At 49.9% G+C, this 18,424-nt stretch overlaps 16 non-coding genes across 16 annotated transcripts; all 16 read left to right on the top strand.

The window, feature by feature from the left end:
* The first annotated feature begins 1,022 nt into the window (after window positions 1-1,022).
* LOC124590086 lies at window positions 1,023-1,141 on the top strand. Its single transcript, XR_006976321.1, has one exon. It is a non-coding gene; the product is annotated as a 5S ribosomal RNA (ribosomal RNA).
* A 1,028-nt stretch (window positions 1,142-2,169) lies between these two features.
* On the top strand, window positions 2,170-2,288 carry LOC124590085. Its single transcript, XR_006976320.1, has one exon. It is a non-coding gene; the product is annotated as a 5S ribosomal RNA (ribosomal RNA).
* A 1,029-nt stretch (window positions 2,289-3,317) lies between these two features.
* On the top strand, window positions 3,318-3,436 carry LOC124590084. Its single transcript, XR_006976319.1, has one exon. It is a non-coding gene; the product is annotated as a 5S ribosomal RNA (ribosomal RNA).
* A 1,029-nt stretch (window positions 3,437-4,465) lies between these two features.
* LOC124590082 lies at window positions 4,466-4,584 on the top strand. Its single transcript, XR_006976318.1, has one exon. It is a non-coding gene; the product is annotated as a 5S ribosomal RNA (ribosomal RNA).
* Window positions 4,585-5,613: 1,029 nt separating this feature from the next.
* On the top strand, window positions 5,614-5,732 carry LOC124590056. The gene has a single exon (XR_006976292.1). It is a non-coding gene; the product is annotated as a 5S ribosomal RNA (ribosomal RNA).
* Window positions 5,733-6,761: 1,029 nt separating this feature from the next.
* Window positions 6,762-6,880, top strand: LOC124590081. The gene has a single exon (XR_006976317.1). It is a non-coding gene; the product is annotated as a 5S ribosomal RNA (ribosomal RNA).
* Window positions 6,881-7,914: 1,034 nt separating this feature from the next.
* Window positions 7,915-8,033, top strand: LOC124590080. Its single transcript, XR_006976316.1, has one exon. It is a non-coding gene; the product is annotated as a 5S ribosomal RNA (ribosomal RNA).
* Window positions 8,034-9,062: 1,029 nt separating this feature from the next.
* On the top strand, window positions 9,063-9,181 carry LOC124590055. Its single transcript, XR_006976291.1, has one exon. It is a non-coding gene; the product is annotated as a 5S ribosomal RNA (ribosomal RNA).
* Window positions 9,182-10,210: 1,029 nt separating this feature from the next.
* On the top strand, window positions 10,211-10,329 carry LOC124590107. Its single transcript, XR_006976341.1, has one exon. It is a non-coding gene; the product is annotated as a 5S ribosomal RNA (ribosomal RNA).
* Window positions 10,330-11,358: 1,029 nt separating this feature from the next.
* LOC124590079 lies at window positions 11,359-11,477 on the top strand. The gene has a single exon (XR_006976315.1). It is a non-coding gene; the product is annotated as a 5S ribosomal RNA (ribosomal RNA).
* Window positions 11,478-12,511: 1,034 nt separating this feature from the next.
* On the top strand, window positions 12,512-12,630 carry LOC124590106. The gene has a single exon (XR_006976340.1). It is a non-coding gene; the product is annotated as a 5S ribosomal RNA (ribosomal RNA).
* Window positions 12,631-13,659: 1,029 nt separating this feature from the next.
* On the top strand, window positions 13,660-13,778 carry LOC124590077. The gene has a single exon (XR_006976313.1). It is a non-coding gene; the product is annotated as a 5S ribosomal RNA (ribosomal RNA).
* A 1,034-nt stretch (window positions 13,779-14,812) lies between these two features.
* Window positions 14,813-14,931, top strand: LOC124590076. The gene has a single exon (XR_006976312.1). It is a non-coding gene; the product is annotated as a 5S ribosomal RNA (ribosomal RNA).
* Window positions 14,932-15,965: 1,034 nt separating this feature from the next.
* Window positions 15,966-16,084, top strand: LOC124590075. Its single transcript, XR_006976311.1, has one exon. It is a non-coding gene; the product is annotated as a 5S ribosomal RNA (ribosomal RNA).
* A 1,034-nt stretch (window positions 16,085-17,118) lies between these two features.
* Window positions 17,119-17,237, top strand: LOC124590074. Its single transcript, XR_006976310.1, has one exon. It is a non-coding gene; the product is annotated as a 5S ribosomal RNA (ribosomal RNA).
* Window positions 17,238-18,271: 1,034 nt separating this feature from the next.
* Window positions 18,272-18,390, top strand: LOC124590073. The gene has a single exon (XR_006976309.1). It is a non-coding gene; the product is annotated as a 5S ribosomal RNA (ribosomal RNA).
* Window positions 18,391-18,424: the final 34 nt, after the last annotated feature.

The following is an 18,424-nucleotide window of genomic DNA, read 5'->3' as shown; positions in this document are numbered from 1 at the left end:
ATTTACTTTTTTTTTTTTTTATACCGCCTTCTTTCCATACCACCGTTCTGTTGTGACAAAGATTCTTGCTTAAGCATTTTAATCTACTGTAATGACCATAAGGTGCGAAATTGCAGTAAATATCTCAGTTTGAGGGAGATTGTGCTAACCAAGTTCGCCAGGAAGTCTTTGAAAACGACAAAACAGTACGAATCGGCAGATATGTTCTGAAATACGTCAGCGCCTGTTGTTGTGTAGCGGTGTACAATTCCCACTTCGATATGTAATTATAAATTTATTCTTTAGTCGTCTCGTCTCGTCTCCTCATCTCCTGCAGACGTTTCTTGTGCTTGCGCTGTTATATGGGCCACGACCCGAGCGGCAGCGAGCGGCAGTCGAGCAAAGTCGGGACAAGTCGGGACGGGGACAGGGACAGGAATGGTGCGAATGCACTGCAAATTACGCAAACACCTCGTCTGAGGCGAGGCGAGGCGAGGCGAGGCGAAGAAGCTCACATCGCCAGCAGTGGCGCCCTCCAACAACACTCTGCCACACCCCGCACAGGCCATACGCCGGTCGGCCGCGCGCCAGCCCTCCTGCGCTGGACACCAGGGACAAGATGCGTCTTCCGCGAGTGTCGAAGGCTGCACGCGCCAAGCGGATGACAGGAGGTGCAACGAGAAGCTGCGCGTCTCACACACACGGCGGCGCGCCCGCTAATTCGGCAGTCGCTCTGCTGGCACGTCGGATTGCGGAAGGAAGTGCTTACAATTGCAATTCTGTTCGTGTTTTATGTTGTAAAGTTGTTAGCTTGTAACGGTGTAATGTTAATAAATAAATTTATAAATCTCACAACAACAACAAAAATACACGAAGCGCGTCCTTCCGGCTCATAAGTTTTGGAACTCAGGAATGCGTTCGCGCTAACGTGACGAATTGTCAATAAAAAAGAATGCGGCTGCTTTCGACCGAAAAGTATGATTTTGTGTGTGTTGGGATAAGAACCGAATGCGAATTCTGCCATGCGCCTACATTACATGGGCGCCAACGGCCATACCATGTTGAGTACACCGGTTCTCGTCCGATAACCGAAGTTAAGCAACATCGGGCGTGGTTAGTACTTGGATGGGTGACCACCTGGGAACACCACGTGCTGTTGGCTCCCTTTCATTTACTTTTTTTTTTTTTATACCGCCTTCTTTCCATACCACCGTTCTGTTGTGACAAAGATTCTTGCTTAAGCATTTTAATCTACTGTAATGACCATAAGGTGCGAAATTGCAGTAAATATCTCAGTTTGAGGGAGATTGTGCTAACCAAGTTCGCCAGGAAGTCTTTGAAAACGACAAAACAGTACGAATCGGCAGATATGTTCTGAAATACGTCAGCGCCTGTTGTTGTGTAGCGGTGTACAATTCCCACTTCGATATGTAATTATAAATTTATTCTTTAGTCGTCTCGTCTCGTCTCCTCATCTCCTGCAGACGTTTCTTGTGCTTGCGCTGTTATATGGGCCACGACCCGAGCGGCAGCGAGCGGCAGTCGAGCAAAGTCGGGACAAGTCGGGACGGGGACAGGGACAGGAATGGTGCGAATGCACTGCAAATTACGCAAACACCTCGTCTGAGGCGAGGCGAGGCGAGGCGAGGCGAAGAAGCTCACATCGCCAGCAGTGGCGCCCTCCAACAACACTCTGCCACACCCCGCACAGGCCATACGCCGGTCGGCCGCGCGCCAGCCCTCCTGCGCTGGACACCAGGGACAAGATGCGTCTTCCGCGAGTGTCGAAGGCTGCACGCGCCAAGCGGATGACAGGAGGTGCAACGAGAAGCTGCGCGTCTCACACACACGGCGGCGCGCCCGCTAATTCGGCAGTCGCTCTGCTGGCACGTCGGATTGCGGAAGGAAGTGCTTACAATTGCAATTCTGTTCGTGTTTTATGTTGTAAAGTTGTTAGCTTGTAACGGTGTAATGTTAATAAATAAATTTATAAATCTCACAACAACAACAAAAATACACGAAGCGCGTCCTTCCGGCTCATAAGTTTTGGAACTCAGGAATGCGTTCGCGCTAACGTGACGAATTGTCAATAAAAAAGAATGCGGCTGCTTTCGACCGAAAAGTATGATTTTGTGTGTGTTGGGATAAGAACCGAATGCGAATTCTGCCATGCGCCTACATTATATGGACGCCAACGGCCATACCATGTTGAGTACACCGGTTCTCGTCCGATAACCGAAGTTAAGCAACATCGGGCGTGGTTAGTACTTGGATGGGTGACCACCTGGGAACACCACGTGCTGTTGGCTCCCTTTCATTTACTTTTTTTTTTTTTTATACCGCCTTCTTTCCATACCACCGTTCTGTTGTGACAAAGATTCTTGCTTAAGCATTTTAATCTACTGTAATGACCATAAGGTGCGAAATTGCAGTAAATATCTCAGTTTGAGGGAGATTGTGCTAACCAAGTTCGCCAGGAAGTCTTTGAAAACGACAAAACAGTACGAATCGGCAGATATGTTCTGAAATACGTCAGCGCCTGTTGTTGTGTAGCAGTGTACAATTCCCACTTCGATATGTAATTATAAATTTATTCTTTAGTCGTCTCGTCTCGTCTCCTCATCTCCTGCAGACGTTTCTTGTGCTTGCGCTGTTATATGGGCCACGACCCGAGCGGCAGCGAGCGGCAGTCGAGCAAAGTCGGGACAAGTCGGGACGGGGACAGGGACAGGAATGGTGCGAATGCACTGCAAATTACGCAAACACCTCGTCTGAGGCGAGGCGAGGCGAGGCGAGGCGAAGAAGCTCACATCGCCAGCAGTGGCGCCCTCCAACAACACTCTGCCACACCCCGCACAGGCCATACGCCGGTCGGCCGCGCGCCAGCCCTCCTGCGCTGGACACCAGGGACAAGATGCGTCTTCCGCGAGTGTCGAAGGCTGCACGCGCCAAGCGGATGACAGGAGGTGCAACGAGAAGCTGCGCGTCTCACACACACGGCGGCGCGCCCGCTAATTCGGCAGTCGCTCTGCTGGCACGTCGGATTGCGGAAGGAAGTGCTTACAATTGCAATTCTGTTCGTGTTTTATGTTGTAAAGTTGTTAGCTTGTAACGGTGTAATGTTAATAAATAAATTTATAAATCTCACAACAACAACAAAAATACACGAAGCGCGTCCTTCCGGCTCATAAGTTTTGGAACTCAGGAATGCGTTCGCGCTAACGTGACGAATTGTCAATAAAAAAGAATGCGGCTGCTTTCGACCGAAAAGTATGATTTTGTGTGTGTTGGGATAAGAACCGAATGCGAATTCTGCCATGCGCCTACATTATATGGGCGCCAACGGCCATACCATGTTGAGTACACCGGTTCTCGTCCGATAACCGAAGTTAAGCAACATCGGGCGTGGTTAGTACTTGGATGGGTGACCACCTGGGAACACCACGTGCTGTTGGCTCCCTTTCATTTACTTTTTTTTTTTTTTATACCGCCTTCTTTCCATACCACCGTTCTGTTGTGACAAAGATTCTTGCTTAAGCATTTTAATCTACTGTAATGACCATAAGGTGCGAAATTGCAGTAAATATCTCAGTTTGAGGGAGATTGTGCTAACCAAGTTCGCCAGGAAGTCTTTGAAAACGACAAAACAGTACGAATCGGCAGATATGTTCTGAAATACGTCAGCGCCTGTTGTTGTGTAGCGGTGTACAATTCCCACTTCGATATGTAATTATAAATTTATTCTTTAGTCGTCTCGTCTCGTCTCCTCATCTCCTGCAGACGTTTCTTGTGCTTGCGCTGTTATATGGGCCACGACCCGAGCGGCAGCGAGCGGCAGTCGAGCAAAGTCGGGACAAGTCGGGACGGGGACAGGGACAGGAATGGTGCGAATGCACTGCAAATTACGCAAACACCTCGTCTGAGGCGAGGCGAGACGAGGCGAGGCGAAGAAGCTCACATCGCCAGCAGTGGCGCCCTCCAACAACACTCTGCCACACCCCGCACAGGCCATACGCCGGTCGGCCGCGCGCCAGCCCTCCTGCGCTGGACACCAGGGACAAGATGCGTCTTCCGCGAGTGTCGAAGGCTGCACGCGCCAAGCGGATGACAGGAGGTGCAACGAGAAGCTGCGCGTCTCACACACACGGCGGCGCGCCCGCTAATTCGGCAGTCGCTCTGCTGGCACGTCGGATTGCGGAAGGAAGTGCTTACAATTGCAATTCTGTTCGTGTTTTATGTTGTAAAGTTGTTAGCTTGTAACGGTGTAATGTTAATAAATAAATTTATAAATCTCACAACAACAACAAAAATACACGAAGCGCGTCCTTCCGGCTCATAAGTTTTGGAACTCAGGAATGCGTTCGCGCTAACGTGACGAATTGTCAATAAAAAAGAATGCGGCTGCTTTCGACCGAAAAGTATGATTTTGTGTGTGTTGGGATAAGAACCGAATGCGAATTCTGCCATGCGCCTACATTATATGGGCGCCAACGGCCATACCATGTTGAGTACACCGGTTCTCGTCCGATAACCGAAGTTAAGCAACATCGGGCGTGGTTAGTACTTGGATGGGTGACCACCTGGGAACACCACGTGCTGTTGGCTCCCTTTCATTTACTTTTTTTTTTTTTTATACCGCCTTCTTTCCATACCACCGTTCTGTTGTGACAAAGATTCTTGCTTAAGCATTTTAATCTACTGTAATGACCATAAGGTGCGAAATTGCAGTAAATATCTCAGTTTGAGGGAGATTGTGCTAACCAAGTTCGCCAGGAAGTCTTTGAAAACGACAAAACAGTACGAATCGGCAGATATGTTCTGAAATACGTCAGCGCCTGTTGTTGTGTAGCGGTGTACAATTCCCACTTCGATATGTAATTATAAATTTATTCTTTAGTCGTCTCGTCTCGTCTCCTCATCTCCTGCAGACGTTTCTTGTGCTTGCGCTGTTATATGGGCCACGACCCGAGCGGCAGCGAGCGGCAGTCGAGCAAAGTCGGGACAAGTCGGGACGGGGACAGGGACAGGAATGGTGCGAATGCACTGCAAATTACGCAAACACCTCGTCTGAGGCGAGGCGAGGCGAGGCGAGGCGAAGAAGCTCACATCGCCAGCAGTGGCGCCCTCCAACAACACTCTGCCACACCCCGCACAGGCCATACGCCGGTCGGCCGTGCGCCAGCCCTCCTGCGCTGGACACCAGGGACAAGATGCGTCTTCCGCGAGTGTCGAAGGCTGCACGCGCCAAGCGGATGACAGGAGGTGCAACGAGAAGCTGCGCGTCTCACACACACGGCGGCGCGCCCGCTAATTCGGCAGTCGCTCTGCTGGCACGTCGGATTGCGGAAGGAAGTGCTTACAATTGCAATTCTGTTCGTGTTTTATGTTGTAAAGTTGTTAGCTTGTAACGGTGTAATGTTAATAAATAAATTTATAAATCTCACAACAACAACAAAAATACACGAAGCGCGTCCTTCCGGCTCATAAGTTTTGGAACTCAGGAATGCGTTCGCGCTAACGTGACGAATTGTCAATAAAAAAGAATGCGGCTGCTTTCGACCGAAAAGTATGATTTTGTGTGTGTTGGGATAAGAACCGAATGCGAATTCTGCCATGCGCCTACATTATATGGGCGCCAACGGCCATACCATGTTGAGTACACCGGTTCTCGCCCGATAACCGAAGTTAAGCAACATCGGGCGTGGTTAGTACTTGGATGGGTGACCACCTGGGAACACCACGTGCTGTTGGCTCCCTTTCATTTACTTTTTTTTTTTTTTATACCGCCTTCTTTCCATACCACCGTTCTGTTGTGACAAAGATTCTTGCTTAAGCATTTTAATCTACTGTAATGACCATAAGGTGCGAAATTGCAGTAAATATCTCAGTTTGAGGGAGATTGTGCTAACCAAGTTCGCCAGGAAGTCTTTGAAAACGACAAAACAGTACGAATCGGCAGATATGTTCTGAAATACGTCAGCGCCTGTTGTTGTGTAGCGGTGTACAATTCCCACTTCGATATGTAATTATAAATTTATTCTTTAGTCGTCTCGTCTCGTCTCCTCATCTCCTGCAGACGTTTCTTGTGCTTGCGCTGTTATATGGGCCACGACCCGAGCGGCAGCGAGCGGCAGTCGAGCAAAGTCGGGACAAGTCGGGACGGGGACAGGGACAGGAATGGTGCGAATGCACTGCAAATTACGCAAACACCTCGTCTGAGGCGAGGCGAGGCGAGGCGAGGCGAAGAAGCTCACATCGCCAGCAGTGGCGCCCTCCAACAACACTCTGCCACACCCCGCACAGGCCATACGCCGGTCGGCCGCGCGCCAGCCCTCCTGCGCTGGACACCAGGGACAAGATGCGTCTTCCGCGAGTGTCGAAGGCTGCACGCGCCAAGCGGATGACAGGAGGTGCAACGAGAAGCTGCGCGTCTCACACACACGGCGGCGCGCCCGCTAATTCGGCAGTCGCTCTGCTGGCACGTCGGATTGCGGAAGGAAGTGCTTACAATTGCAATTCTGTTCGTGTTTTATGTTGTAAAGTTGTTAGCTTGTAACGGTGTAATGTTAATAAATAAATTTATAAATCTCACAACAACAACAAAAATACACGAAGCGCGTCCTTCCGGCTCATAAGTTTTGGAACTCAGGAATGCGTTCGCGCTAACGTGACGAATTGTCAATAAAAAAGAATGCGGCTGCTTTCGACCGAAAAGTATGATTTTGTGTGTGTTGGGATAAGAACCGAATGCGAATTCTGCCATGCGCCTACATTATATGGGCGCCAACGGCCATACCATGTTGAGTACACCGGTTCTCGTCCGATAACCGAAGTTAAGCAACATCGGGCGTGGTTAGTACTTGGATGGGTGACCACCTGGGAACACCACGTGCTGTTGGCTCCCTTTCATTTACTTTTTTTTTTTTTTATACCGCCTTCTTTCCATACCACCGTTCTGTTGTGACAAAGATTCTTGCTTAAGCATTTTAATCTACTGTAATGACCATAAGGTGCGAAATTGCAGTAAATATCTCAGTTTGAGGGAGATTGTGCTAACCAAGTTCGCCAGGAAGTCTTTGAAAACGACAAAACAGTACGAATCGGCAGATATGTTCTGAAATACGTCAGCGCCTGTTGTTGTGTAGCGGTGTACAATTCCCACTTCGATATGTAATTATAAATTTATTCTTTAGTCGTCTCGTCTCGTCTCCTCATCTCCTGCAGACGTTTCTTGTGCTTGCGCTGTTATATGGGCCACGACCCGAGCGGCAGCGAGCGGCAGTCGAGCAAAGTCGGGACAAGTCGGGACGGGGACAGGGACAGGAATGGTGCGAATGCACTGCAAATTACGCAAACACCTCGTCTGAGGCGAGGCGAGGCGAGGCGAGGCGAGGCGAAGAAGCTCACATCGCCAGCAGTGGCGCCCTCCAACAACACTCTGCCACACCCCGCACAGGCCATACGCCGGTCGGCCGCGCGCCAGCCCTCCTGCGCTGGACACCAGGGACAAGATGCGTCTTCCGCGAGTGTCGAAGGCTGCACGCGCCAAGCGGATGACAGGAGGTGCAACGAGAAGCTGCGCGTCTCACACACACGGCGGCGCGCCCGCTAATTCGGCAGTCGCTCTGCTGGCACGTCGGATTGCGGAAGGAAGTGCTTACAATTGCAATTCTGTTCGTGTTTTATGTTGTAAAGTTGTTAGCTTGTAACGGTGTAATGTTAATAAATAAATTTATAAATCTCACAACAACAACAAAAATACACGAAGCGCGTCCTTCCGGCTCATAAGTTTTGGAACTCAGGAATGCGTTCGCGCTAACGTGACGAATTGTCAATAAAAAAGAATGCGGCTGCTTTCGACCGAAAAGTATGATTTTGTGTGTGTTGGGATAAGAACCGAATGCGAATTCTGCCATGCGCCTACATTATATGGGCGCCAACGGCCATACCATGTTGAGTACACCGGTTCTCGTCCGATAACCGAAGTTAAGCAACATCGGGCGTGGTTAGTACTTGGATGGGTGACCACCTGGGAACACCACGTGCTGTTGGCTCCCTTTCATTTACTTTTTTTTTTTTTTATACCGCCTTCTTTCCATACCACCGTTCTGTTGTGACAAAGATTCTTGCTTAAGCATTTTAATCTACTGTAATGACCATAAGGTGCGAAATTGCAGTAAATATCTCAGTTTGAGGGAGATTGTGCTAACCAAGTTCGCCAGGAAGTCTTTGAAAACGACAAAACAGTACGAATCGGCAGATATGTTCTGAAATACGTCAGCGCCTGTTGTTGTGTAGCGGTGTACAATTCCCACTTCGATATGTAATTATAAATTTATTCTTTAGTCGTCTCGTCTCGTCTCCTCATCTCCTGCAGACGTTTCTTGTGCTTGCGCTGTTATATGGGCCACGACCCGAGCGGCAGCGAGCGGCAGTCGAGCAAAGTCGGGACAAGTCGGGACGGGGACAGGGACAGGAATGGTGCGAATGCACTGCAAATTACGCAAACACCTCGTCTGAGGCGAGGCGAGGCGAGGCGAGGCGAAGAAGCTCACATCGCCAGCAGTGGCGCCCTCCAACAACACTCTGCCACACCCCGCACAGGCCATACGCCGGTCGGCCGCGCGCCAGCCCTCCTGCGCTGGACACCAGGGACAAGATGCGTCTTCCGCGAGTGTCGAAGGCTGCACGCGCCAAGCGGATGACAGGAGGTGCAACGAGAAGCTGCGCGTCTCACACACACGGCGGCGCGCCCGCTAATTCGGCAGTCGCTCTGCTGGCACGTCGGATTGCGGAAGGAAGTGCTTACAATTGCAATTCTGTTCGTGTTTTATGTTGTAAAGTTGTTAGCTTGTAACGGTGTAATGTTAATAAATAAATTTATAAATCTCACAACAACAACAAAAATACACGAAGCGCGTCCTTCCGGCTCATAAGTTTTGGAACTCAGGAATGCGTTCGCGCTAACGTGACGAATTGTCAATAAAAAAGAATGCGGCTGCTTTCGACCGAAAAGTATGATTTTGTGTGTGTTGGGATAAGAACCGAATGCGAATTCTGCCATGCGCCTACATTATATGGGCGCCAACGGCCATACCATGTTGAGTACACCGGTTCTCGCCCGATAACCGAAGTTAAGCAACATCGGGCGTGGTTAGTACTTGGATGGGTGACCACCTGGGAACACCACGTGCTGTTGGCTCCCTTTCATTTACTTTTTTTTTTTTTTATACCGCCTTCTTTCCATACCACCGTTCTGTTGTGACAAAGATTCTTGCTTAAGCATTTTAATCTACTGTAATGACCATAAGGTGCGAAATTGCAGTAAATATCTCAGTTTGAGGGAGATTGTGCTAACCAAGTTCGCCAGGAAGTCTTTGAAAACGACAAAACAGTACGAATCGGCAGATATGTTCTGAAATACGTCAGCGCCTGTTGTTGTGTAGCGGTGTACAATTCCCACTTCGATATGTAATTATAAATTTATTCTTTAGTCGTCTCGTCTCGTCTCCTCATCTCCTGCAGACGTTTCTTGTGCTTGCGCTGTTATATGGGCCACGACCCGAGCGGCAGCGAGCGGCAGTCGAGCAAAGTCGGGACAAGTCGGGACGGGGACAGGGACAGGAATGGTGCGAATGCACTGCAAATTACGCAAACACCTCGTCTGAGGCGAGGCGAGGCGAGGCGAGGCGAAGAAGCTCACATCGCCAGCAGTGGCGCCCTCCAACAACACTCTGCCACACCCCGCACAGGCCATACGCCGGTCGGCCGCGCGCCAGCCCTCCTGCGCTGGACACCAGGGACAAGATGCGTCTTCCGCGAGTGTCGAAGGCTGCACGCGCCAAGCGGATGACAGGAGGTGCAACGAGAAGCTGCGCGTCTCACACACACGGCGGCGCGCCCGCTAATTCGGCAGTCGCTCTGCTGGCACGTCGGATTGCGGAAGGAAGTGCTTACAATTGCAATTCTGTTCGTGTCTTATGTTGTAAAGTTGTTAGCTTGTAACGGTGTAATGTTAATAAATAAATTTATAAATCTCACAACAACAACAAAAATACACGAAGCGCGTCCTTCCGGCTCATAAGTTTTGGAACTCAGGAATGCGTTCGCGCTAACGTGACGAATTGTCAATAAAAAAGAATGCGGCTGCTTTCGACCGAAAAGTATGATTTTGTGTGTGTTGGGATAAGAACCGAATGCGAATTCTGCCATGCGCCTACATTATATGGGCGCCAACGGCCATACCATGTTGAGTACACCGGTTCTCGCCCGATAACCGAAGTTAAGCAACATCGGGCGTGGTTAGTACTTGGATGGGTGACCACCTGGGAACACCACGTGCTGTTGGCTCCCTTTCATTTACTTTTTTTTTTTTTTATACCGCCTTCTTTCCATACCACCGTTCTGTTGTGACAAAGATTCTTGCTTAAGCATTTTAATCTACTGTAATGACCATAAGGTGCGAAATTGCAGTAAATATCTCAGTTTGAGGGAGATTGTGCTAACCAAGTTCGCCAGGAAGTCTTTGAAAACGACAAAACAGTACGAATCGGCAGATATGTTCTGAAATACGTCAGCGCCTGTTGTTGTGTAGCGGTGTACAATTCCCACTTCGATATGTAATTATAAATTTATTCTTTAGTCGTCTCGTCTCGTCTCCTCATCTCCTGCAGACGTTTCTTGTGCTTGCGCTGTTATATGGGCCACGACCCGAGCGGCAGCGAGCGGCAGTCGAGCAAAGTCGGGACAAGTCGGGACGGGGACAGGGACAGGAATGGTGCGAATGCACTGCAAATTACGCAAACACCTCGTCTGAGGCGAGGCGAGGCGAGGCGAGGCGAAGAAGCTCACATCGCCAGCAGTGGCGCCCTCCAACAACACTCTGCCACACCCCGCACAGGCCATACGCCGGTCGGCCGCGCGCCAGCCCTCCTGCGCTGGACACCAGGGACAAGATGCGTCTTCCGCGAGTGTCGAAGGCTGCACGCGCCAAGCGGATGACAGGAGGTGCAACGAGAAGCTGCGCGTCTCACACACACGGCGGCGCGCCCGCTAATTCGGCAGTCGCTCTGCTGGCACGTCGGATTGCGGAAGGAAGTGCTTACAATTGCAATTCTGTTCGTGTTTTATGTTGTAAAGTTGTTAGCTTGTAACGGTGTAATGTTAATAAATAAATTTATAAATCTCACAACAACAACAAAAATACACGAAGCGCGTCCTTCCGGCTCATAAGTTTTGGAACTCAGGAATGCGTTCGCGCTAACGTGACGAATTGTCAATAAAAAAGAATGCGGCTGCTTTCGACCGAAAAGTATGATTTTGTGTGTGTTGGGATAAGAACCGAATGCGAATTCTGCCATGCGCCTACATTATATGGGCGCCAACGGCCATACCATGTTGAGTACACCGGTTCTCGTCCGATAACCGAAGTTAAGCAACATCGGGCGTGGTTAGTACTTGGATGGGTGACCACCTGGGAACACCACGTGCTGTTGGCTCCCTTTCATTTACTTTTTTTTTTTTTTATACCGCCTTCTTTCCATACCACCGTTCTGTTGTGACAAAGATTCTTGCTTAAGCATTTTAATCTACTGTAATGACCATAAGGTGCGAAATTGCAGTAAATATCTCAGTTTGAGGGAGATTGTGCTAACCAAGTTCGCCAGGAAGTCTTTGAAAACGACAAAACAGTACGAATCGGCAGATATGTTCTGAAATACGTCAGCGCCTGTTGTTGTGTAGCGGTGTACAATTCCCACTTCGATATGTAATTATAAATTTATTCTTTAGTCGTCTCGTCTCGTCTCCTCATCTCCTGCAGACGTTTCTTGTGCTTGCGCTGTTATATGGGCCACGACCCGAGCGGCAGCGAGCGGCAGTCGAGCAAAGTCGGGACAAGTCGGGACGGGGACAGGGACAGGAATGGTGCGAATGCACTGCAAATTACGCAAACACCTCGTCTGAGGCGAGGCGAGGCGAGGCGAGGCGAGGCGAAGAAGCTCACATCGCCAGCAGTGGCGCCCTCCAACAACACTCTGCCACACCCCGCACAGGCCATACGCCGGTCGGCCGCGCGCCAGCCCTCCTGCGCTGGACACCAGGGACAAGATGCGTCTTCCGCGAGTGTCGAAGGCTGCACGCGCCAAGCGGATGACAGGAGGTGCAACGAGAAGCTGCGCGTCTCACACACACGGCGGCGCGCCCGCTAATTCGGCAGTCGCTCTGCTGGCACGTCGGATTGCGGAAGGAAGTGCTTACAATTGCAATTCTGTTCGTGTTTTATGTTGTAAAGTTGTTAGCTTGTAACGGTGTAATGTTAATAAATAAATTTATAAATCTCACAACAACAACAAAAATACACGAAGCGCGTCCTTCCGGCTCATAAGTTTTGGAACTCAGGAATGCGTTCGCGCTAACGTGACGAATTGTCAATAAAAAAGAATGCGGCTGCTTTCGACCGAAAAGTATGATTTTGTGTGTGTTGGGATAAGAACCGAATGCGAATTCTGCCATGCGCCTACATTATATGGGCGCCAACGGCCATACCATGTTGAGTACACCGGTTCTCGCCCGATAACCGAAGTTAAGCAACATCGGGCGTGGTTAGTACTTGGATGGGTGACCACCTGGGAACACCACGTGCTGTTGGCTCCCTTTCATTTACTTTTTTTTTTTTTTATACCGCCTTCTTTCCATACCACCGTTCTGTTGTGACAAAGATTCTTGCTTAAGCATTTTAATCTACTGTAATGACCATAAGGTGCGAAATTGCAGTAAATATCTCAGTTTGAGGGAGATTGTGCTAACCAAGTTCGCCAGGAAGTCTTTGAAAACGACAAAACAGTACGAATCGGCAGATATGTTCTGAAATACGTCAGCGCCTGTTGTTGTGTAGCGGTGTACAATTCCCACTTCGATATGTAATTATAAATTTATTCTTTAGTCGTCTCGTCTCGTCTCCTCATCTCCTGCAGACGTTTCTTGTGCTTGCGCTGTTATATGGGCCACGACCCGAGCGGCAGCGAGCGGCAGTCGAGCAAAGTCGGGACAAGTCGGGACGGGGACAGGGACAGGAATGGTGCGAATGCACTGCAAATTACGCAAACACCTCGTCTGAGGCGAGGCGAGGCGAGGCGAGGCGAAGAAGCTCACATCGCCAGCAGTGGCGCCCTCCAACAACACTCTGCCACACCCCGCACAGGCCATACGCCGGTCGGCCGCGCGCCAGCCCTCCTGCGCTGGACACCAGGGACAAGATGCGTCTTCCGCGAGTGTCGAAGGCTGCACGCGCCAAGCGGATGACAGGAGGTGCAACGAGAAGCTGCGCGTCTCACACACACGGCGGCGCGCCCGCTAATTCGGCAGTCGCTCTGCTGGCACGTCGGATTGCGGAAGGAAGTGCTTACAATTGCAATTCTGTTCGTGTTTTATGTTGTAAAGTTGTTAGCTTGTAACGGTGTAATGTTAATAAATAAATTTATAAATCTCACAACAACAACAAAAATACACGAAGCGCGTCCTTCCGGCTCATAAGTTTTGGAACTCAGGAATGCGTTCGCGCTAACGTGACGAATTGTCAATAAAAAAGAATGCGGCTGCTTTCGACCGAAAAGTATGATTTTGTGTGTGTTGGGATAAGAACCGAATGCGAATTCTGCCATGCGCCTACATTATATGGGCGCCAACGGCCATACCATGTTGAGTACACCGGTTCTCGTCCGATAACCGAAGTTAAGCAACATCGGGCGTGGTTAGTACTTGGATGGGTGACCACCTGGGAACACCACGTGCTGTTGGCTCCCTTTCATTTACTTTTTTTTTTTTTTATACCGCCTTCTTTCCATACCACCGTTCTGTTGTGACAAAGATTCTTGCTTAAGCATTTTAATCTACTGTAATGACCATAAGGTGCGAAATTGCAGTAAATATCTCAGTTTGAGGGAGATTGTGCTAACCAAGTTCGCCAGGAAGTCTTTGAAAACGACAAAACAGTACGAATCGGCAGATATGTTCTGAAATACGTCAGCGCCTGTTGTTGTGTAGCGGTGTACAATTCCCACTTCGATATGTAATTATAAATTTATTCTTTAGTCGTCTCGTCTCGTCTCCTCATCTCCTGCAGACGTTTCTTGTGCTTGCGCTGTTATATGGGCCACGACCCGAGCGGCAGCGAGCGGCAGTCGAGCAAAGTCGGGACAAGTCGGGACGGGGACAGGGACAGGAATGGTGCGAATGCACTGCAAATTACGCAAACACCTCGTCTGAGGCGAGGCGAGGCGAGGCGAGGCGAGGCGAAGAAGCTCACATCGCCAGCAGTGGCGCCCTCCAACAACACTCTGCCACACCCCGCACAGGCCATACGCCGGTCGGCCGCGCGCCAGCCCTCCTGCGCTGGACACCAGGGACAAGATGCGTCTTCCGCGAGTGTCGAAGGCTGCACGCGCCAAGCGGATGACAGGAGGTGCAACGAGAAGCTGCGCGTCTCACACACACGGCGGCGCGCCCGCTAATTCGGCAGTCGCTCTGCTGGCACGTCGGATTGCGGAAGGAAGTGCTTACAATTGCAATTCTGTTCGTGTTTTATGTTGTAAAGTTGTTAGCTTGTAACGGTGTAATGTTAATAAATAAATTTATAAATCTCACAACAACAACAAAAATACACGAAGCGCGTCCTTCCGGCTCATAAGTTTTGGAACTCAGGAATGCGTTCGCGCTAACGTGACGAATTGTCAATAAAAAAGAATGCGGCTGCTTTCGACCGAAAAGTATGATTTTGTGTGTGTTGGGATAAGAACCGAATGCGAATTCTGCCATGCGCCTACATTATATGGGCGCCAACGGCCATACCATGTTGAGTACACCGGTTCTCGTCCGATAACCGAAGTTAAGCAACATCGGGCGTGGTTAGTACTTGGATGGGTGACCACCTGGGAACACCACGTGCTGTTGGCTCCCTTTCATTTACTTTTTTTTTTTTTTATACCGCCTTCTTTCCATACCACCGTTCTGTTGTGACAAAGATTCTTGCTTAAGCATTTTAATCTACTGTAATGACCATAAGGTGCGAAATTGCAGTAAATATCTCAGTTTGAGGGAGATTGTGCTAACCAAGTTCGCCAGGAAGTCTTTGAAAACGACAAAACAGTACGAATCGGCAGATATGTTCTGAAATACGTCAGCGCCTGTTGTTGTGTAGCGGTGTACAATTCCCACTTCGATATGTAATTATAAATTTATTCTTTAGTCGTCTCGTCTCGTCTCCTCATCTCCTGCAGACGTTTCTTGTGCTTGCGCTGTTATATGGGCCACGACCCGAGCGGCAGCGAGCGGCAGTCGAGCAAAGTCGGGACAAGTCGGGACGGGGACAGGGACAGGAATGGTGCGAATGCACTGCAAATTACGCAAACACCTCGTCTGAGGCGAGGCGAGGCGAGGCGAGGCGAGGCGAAGAAGCTCACATCGCCAGCAGTGGCGCCCTCCAACAACACTCTGCCACACCCCGCACAGGCCATACGCCGGTCGGCCGCGCGCCAGCCCTCCTGCGCTGGACACCAGGGACAAGATGCGTCTTCCGCGAGTGTCGAAGGCTGCACGCGCCAAGCGGATGACAGGAGGTGCAACGAGAAGCTGCGCGTCTCACACACACGGCGGCGCGCCCGCTAATTCGGCAGTCGCTCTGCTGGCACGTCGGATTGCGGAAGGAAGTGCTTACAATTGCAATTCTGTTCGTGTTTTATGTTGTAAAGTTGTTAGCTTGTAACGGTGTAATGTTAATAAATAAATTTATAAATCTCACAACAACAACAAAAATACACGAAGCGCGTCCTTCCGGCTCATAAGTTTTGGAACTCAGGAATGCGTTCGCGCTAACGTGACGAATTGTCAATAAAAAAGAATGCGGCTGCTTTCGACCGAAAAGTATGATTTTGTGTGTGTTGGGATAAGAACCGAATGCGAATTCTGCCATGCGCCTACATTATATGGGCGCCAACGGCCATACCATGTTGAGTACACCGGTTCTCGTCCGATAACCGAAGTTAAGCAACATCGGGCGTGGTTAGTACTTGGATGGGTGACCACCTGGGAACACCACGTGCTGTTGGCTCCCTTTCATTTACTTTTTTTTTTTTTTATACCGCCTTCTTTCCATACCACCGTTCTGTTGTGACAAAGATTCTTGCTTAAGCATTTTAATCTACTGTAATGACCATAAGGTGCGAAATTGCAGTAAATATCTCAGTTTGAGGGAGATTGTGCTAACCAAGTTCGCCAGGAAGTCTTTGAAAACGACAAAACAGTACGAATCGGCAGATATGTTCTGAAATACGTCAGCGCCTGTTGTTGTGTAGCGGTGTACAATTCCCACTTCGATATGTAATTATAAATTTATTCTTTAGTCGTCTCGTCTCGTCTCCTCATCTCCTGCAGACGTTTCTTGTGCTTGCGCTGTTATATGGGCCACGACCCGAGCGGCAGCGAGCGGCAGTCGAGCAAAGTCGGGACAAGTCGGGACGGGGACAGGGACAGGAATGGTGCGAATGCACTGCAAATTACGCAAACACCTCGTCTGAGGCGAGGCGAGGCGAGGCGAGGCGAGGCGAAGAAGCTCACATCGCCAGCAGTGGCGCCCTCCAACAACACTCTGCCACACCCCGCACAGGCCATACGCCGGTCGGCCGCGCGCCAGCCCTCCTGCGCTGGACACCAGGGACAAGATGCGTCTTCCGCGAGTGTCGAAGGCTGCACGCGCCAAGCGGATGACAGGAGGTGCAACGAGAAGCTGCGCGTCTCACACACACGGCGGCGCGCCCGCTAATTCGGCAGTCGCTCTGCTGGCACGTCGGATTGCGGAAGGAAGTGCTTACAATTGCAATTCTGTTCGTGTTTTATGTTGTAAAGTTGTTAGCTTGTAACGGTGTAATGTTAATAAATAAATTTATAAATCTCACAACAACAACAAAAATACACGAAGCGCGTCCTTCCGGCTCATAAGTTTTGGAACTCAGGAATGCGTTCGCGCTAACGTGACGAATTGTCAATAAAAAAGAATGCGGCTGCTTTCGACCGAAAAGTATGATTTTGTGTGTGTTGGGATAAGAACCGAATGCGAATTCTGCCATGCGCCTACATTATATGGGCGCCAACGGCCATACCATGTTGAGTACACCGGTTCTCGTCCGATAACCGAAGTTAAGCAACATCGGGCGTGGTTAGTACTTGGATGGGTGACCACCTGGGAACACCACGTGCTGTTGGCTCCCTTTCATTTACTTTTTTTTTTTTTTATACCGCCTTCTTTCCATACCACCGTTCTGTTGTGACAAAGATTCTTGCTTAAGCATTTTAATCTACTGTAATGACCATAAGGTGCGAAATTGCAGTAAATATCTCAGTTTGAGGGAGATTGTGCTAACCAAGTTCGCCAGGAAGTCTTTGAAAACGACAAAACAGTACGAATCGGCAGATATGTTCTGAAATACGTCAGCGCCTGTTGTTGTGTAGCGGTGTACAATTCCCACTTCGATATGTAATTATAAATTTATTCTTTAGTCGTCTCGTCTCGTCTCCTCATCTCCTGCAGACGTTTCTTGTGCTTGCGCTGTTATATGGGCCACGACCCGAGCGGCAGCGAGCGGCAGTCGAGCAAAGTCGGGACAAGTCGGGACGGGGACAGGGACAGGAATGGTGCGAATGCACTGCAAATTACGCAAACACCTCGTCTGAGGCGAGGCGAGGCGAGGCGAGGCGAGGCGAAGAAGCTCACATCGCCAGCAGTGGCGCCCTCCAACAACACTCTGCCACACCCCGCACAGGCCATACGCCGGTCGGCCGCGCGCCAGCCCTCCTGCGCTGGACACCAGGGACAAGATGCGTCTTCCGCGAGTGTCGAAGGCTGCACGCGCCAAGCGGATGACAGGAGGTGCAACGAGAAGCTGCGCGTCTCACACACACGGCGGCGCGCCCGCTAATTCGGCAGTCGCTCTGCTGGCACGTCGGATTGCGGAAGGAAGTGCTTACAATTGCAATTCTGTTCGTGTTTTATGTTGTAAAGTTGTTAGCTTGTAACGGTGTAATGTTAATAAATAAATTTATAAATCTCACAACAACAACAAAAATACACGAAGCGCGTCCTTCCGGCTCATAAGTTTTGGAACTCAGGAATGCGTTCGCGCTAACGTGACGAATTGTCAATAAAAAAGAATGCGGCTGCTTTCGACCGAAAAGTATGATTTTGTGTGTGTTGGGATAAGAACCGAATGCGAATTCTGCCATGCGCCTACATTATATGGGCGCCAACGGCCATACCATGTTGAGTACACCGGTTCTCGTCCGATAACCGAAGTTAAGCAACATCGGGCGTGGTTAGTACTTGGATGGGTGACCACCTGGGAACACCACGTGCTGTTGGCTCCCTTTCATTTACTTTTTTTTTTTTTTATACCGC

The sequence above is a fragment of the Schistocerca americana genome, unplaced genomic scaffold (genome assembly GCF_021461395.2).
Source record: "Schistocerca americana isolate TAMUIC-IGC-003095 unplaced genomic scaffold, iqSchAmer2.1 HiC_scaffold_739, whole genome shotgun sequence".
NCBI lineage: Eukaryota > Metazoa > Arthropoda > Insecta > Orthoptera > Acrididae > Schistocerca > Schistocerca americana.
This window is presented reverse-complemented; position numbering and strand designations above follow the sequence as displayed.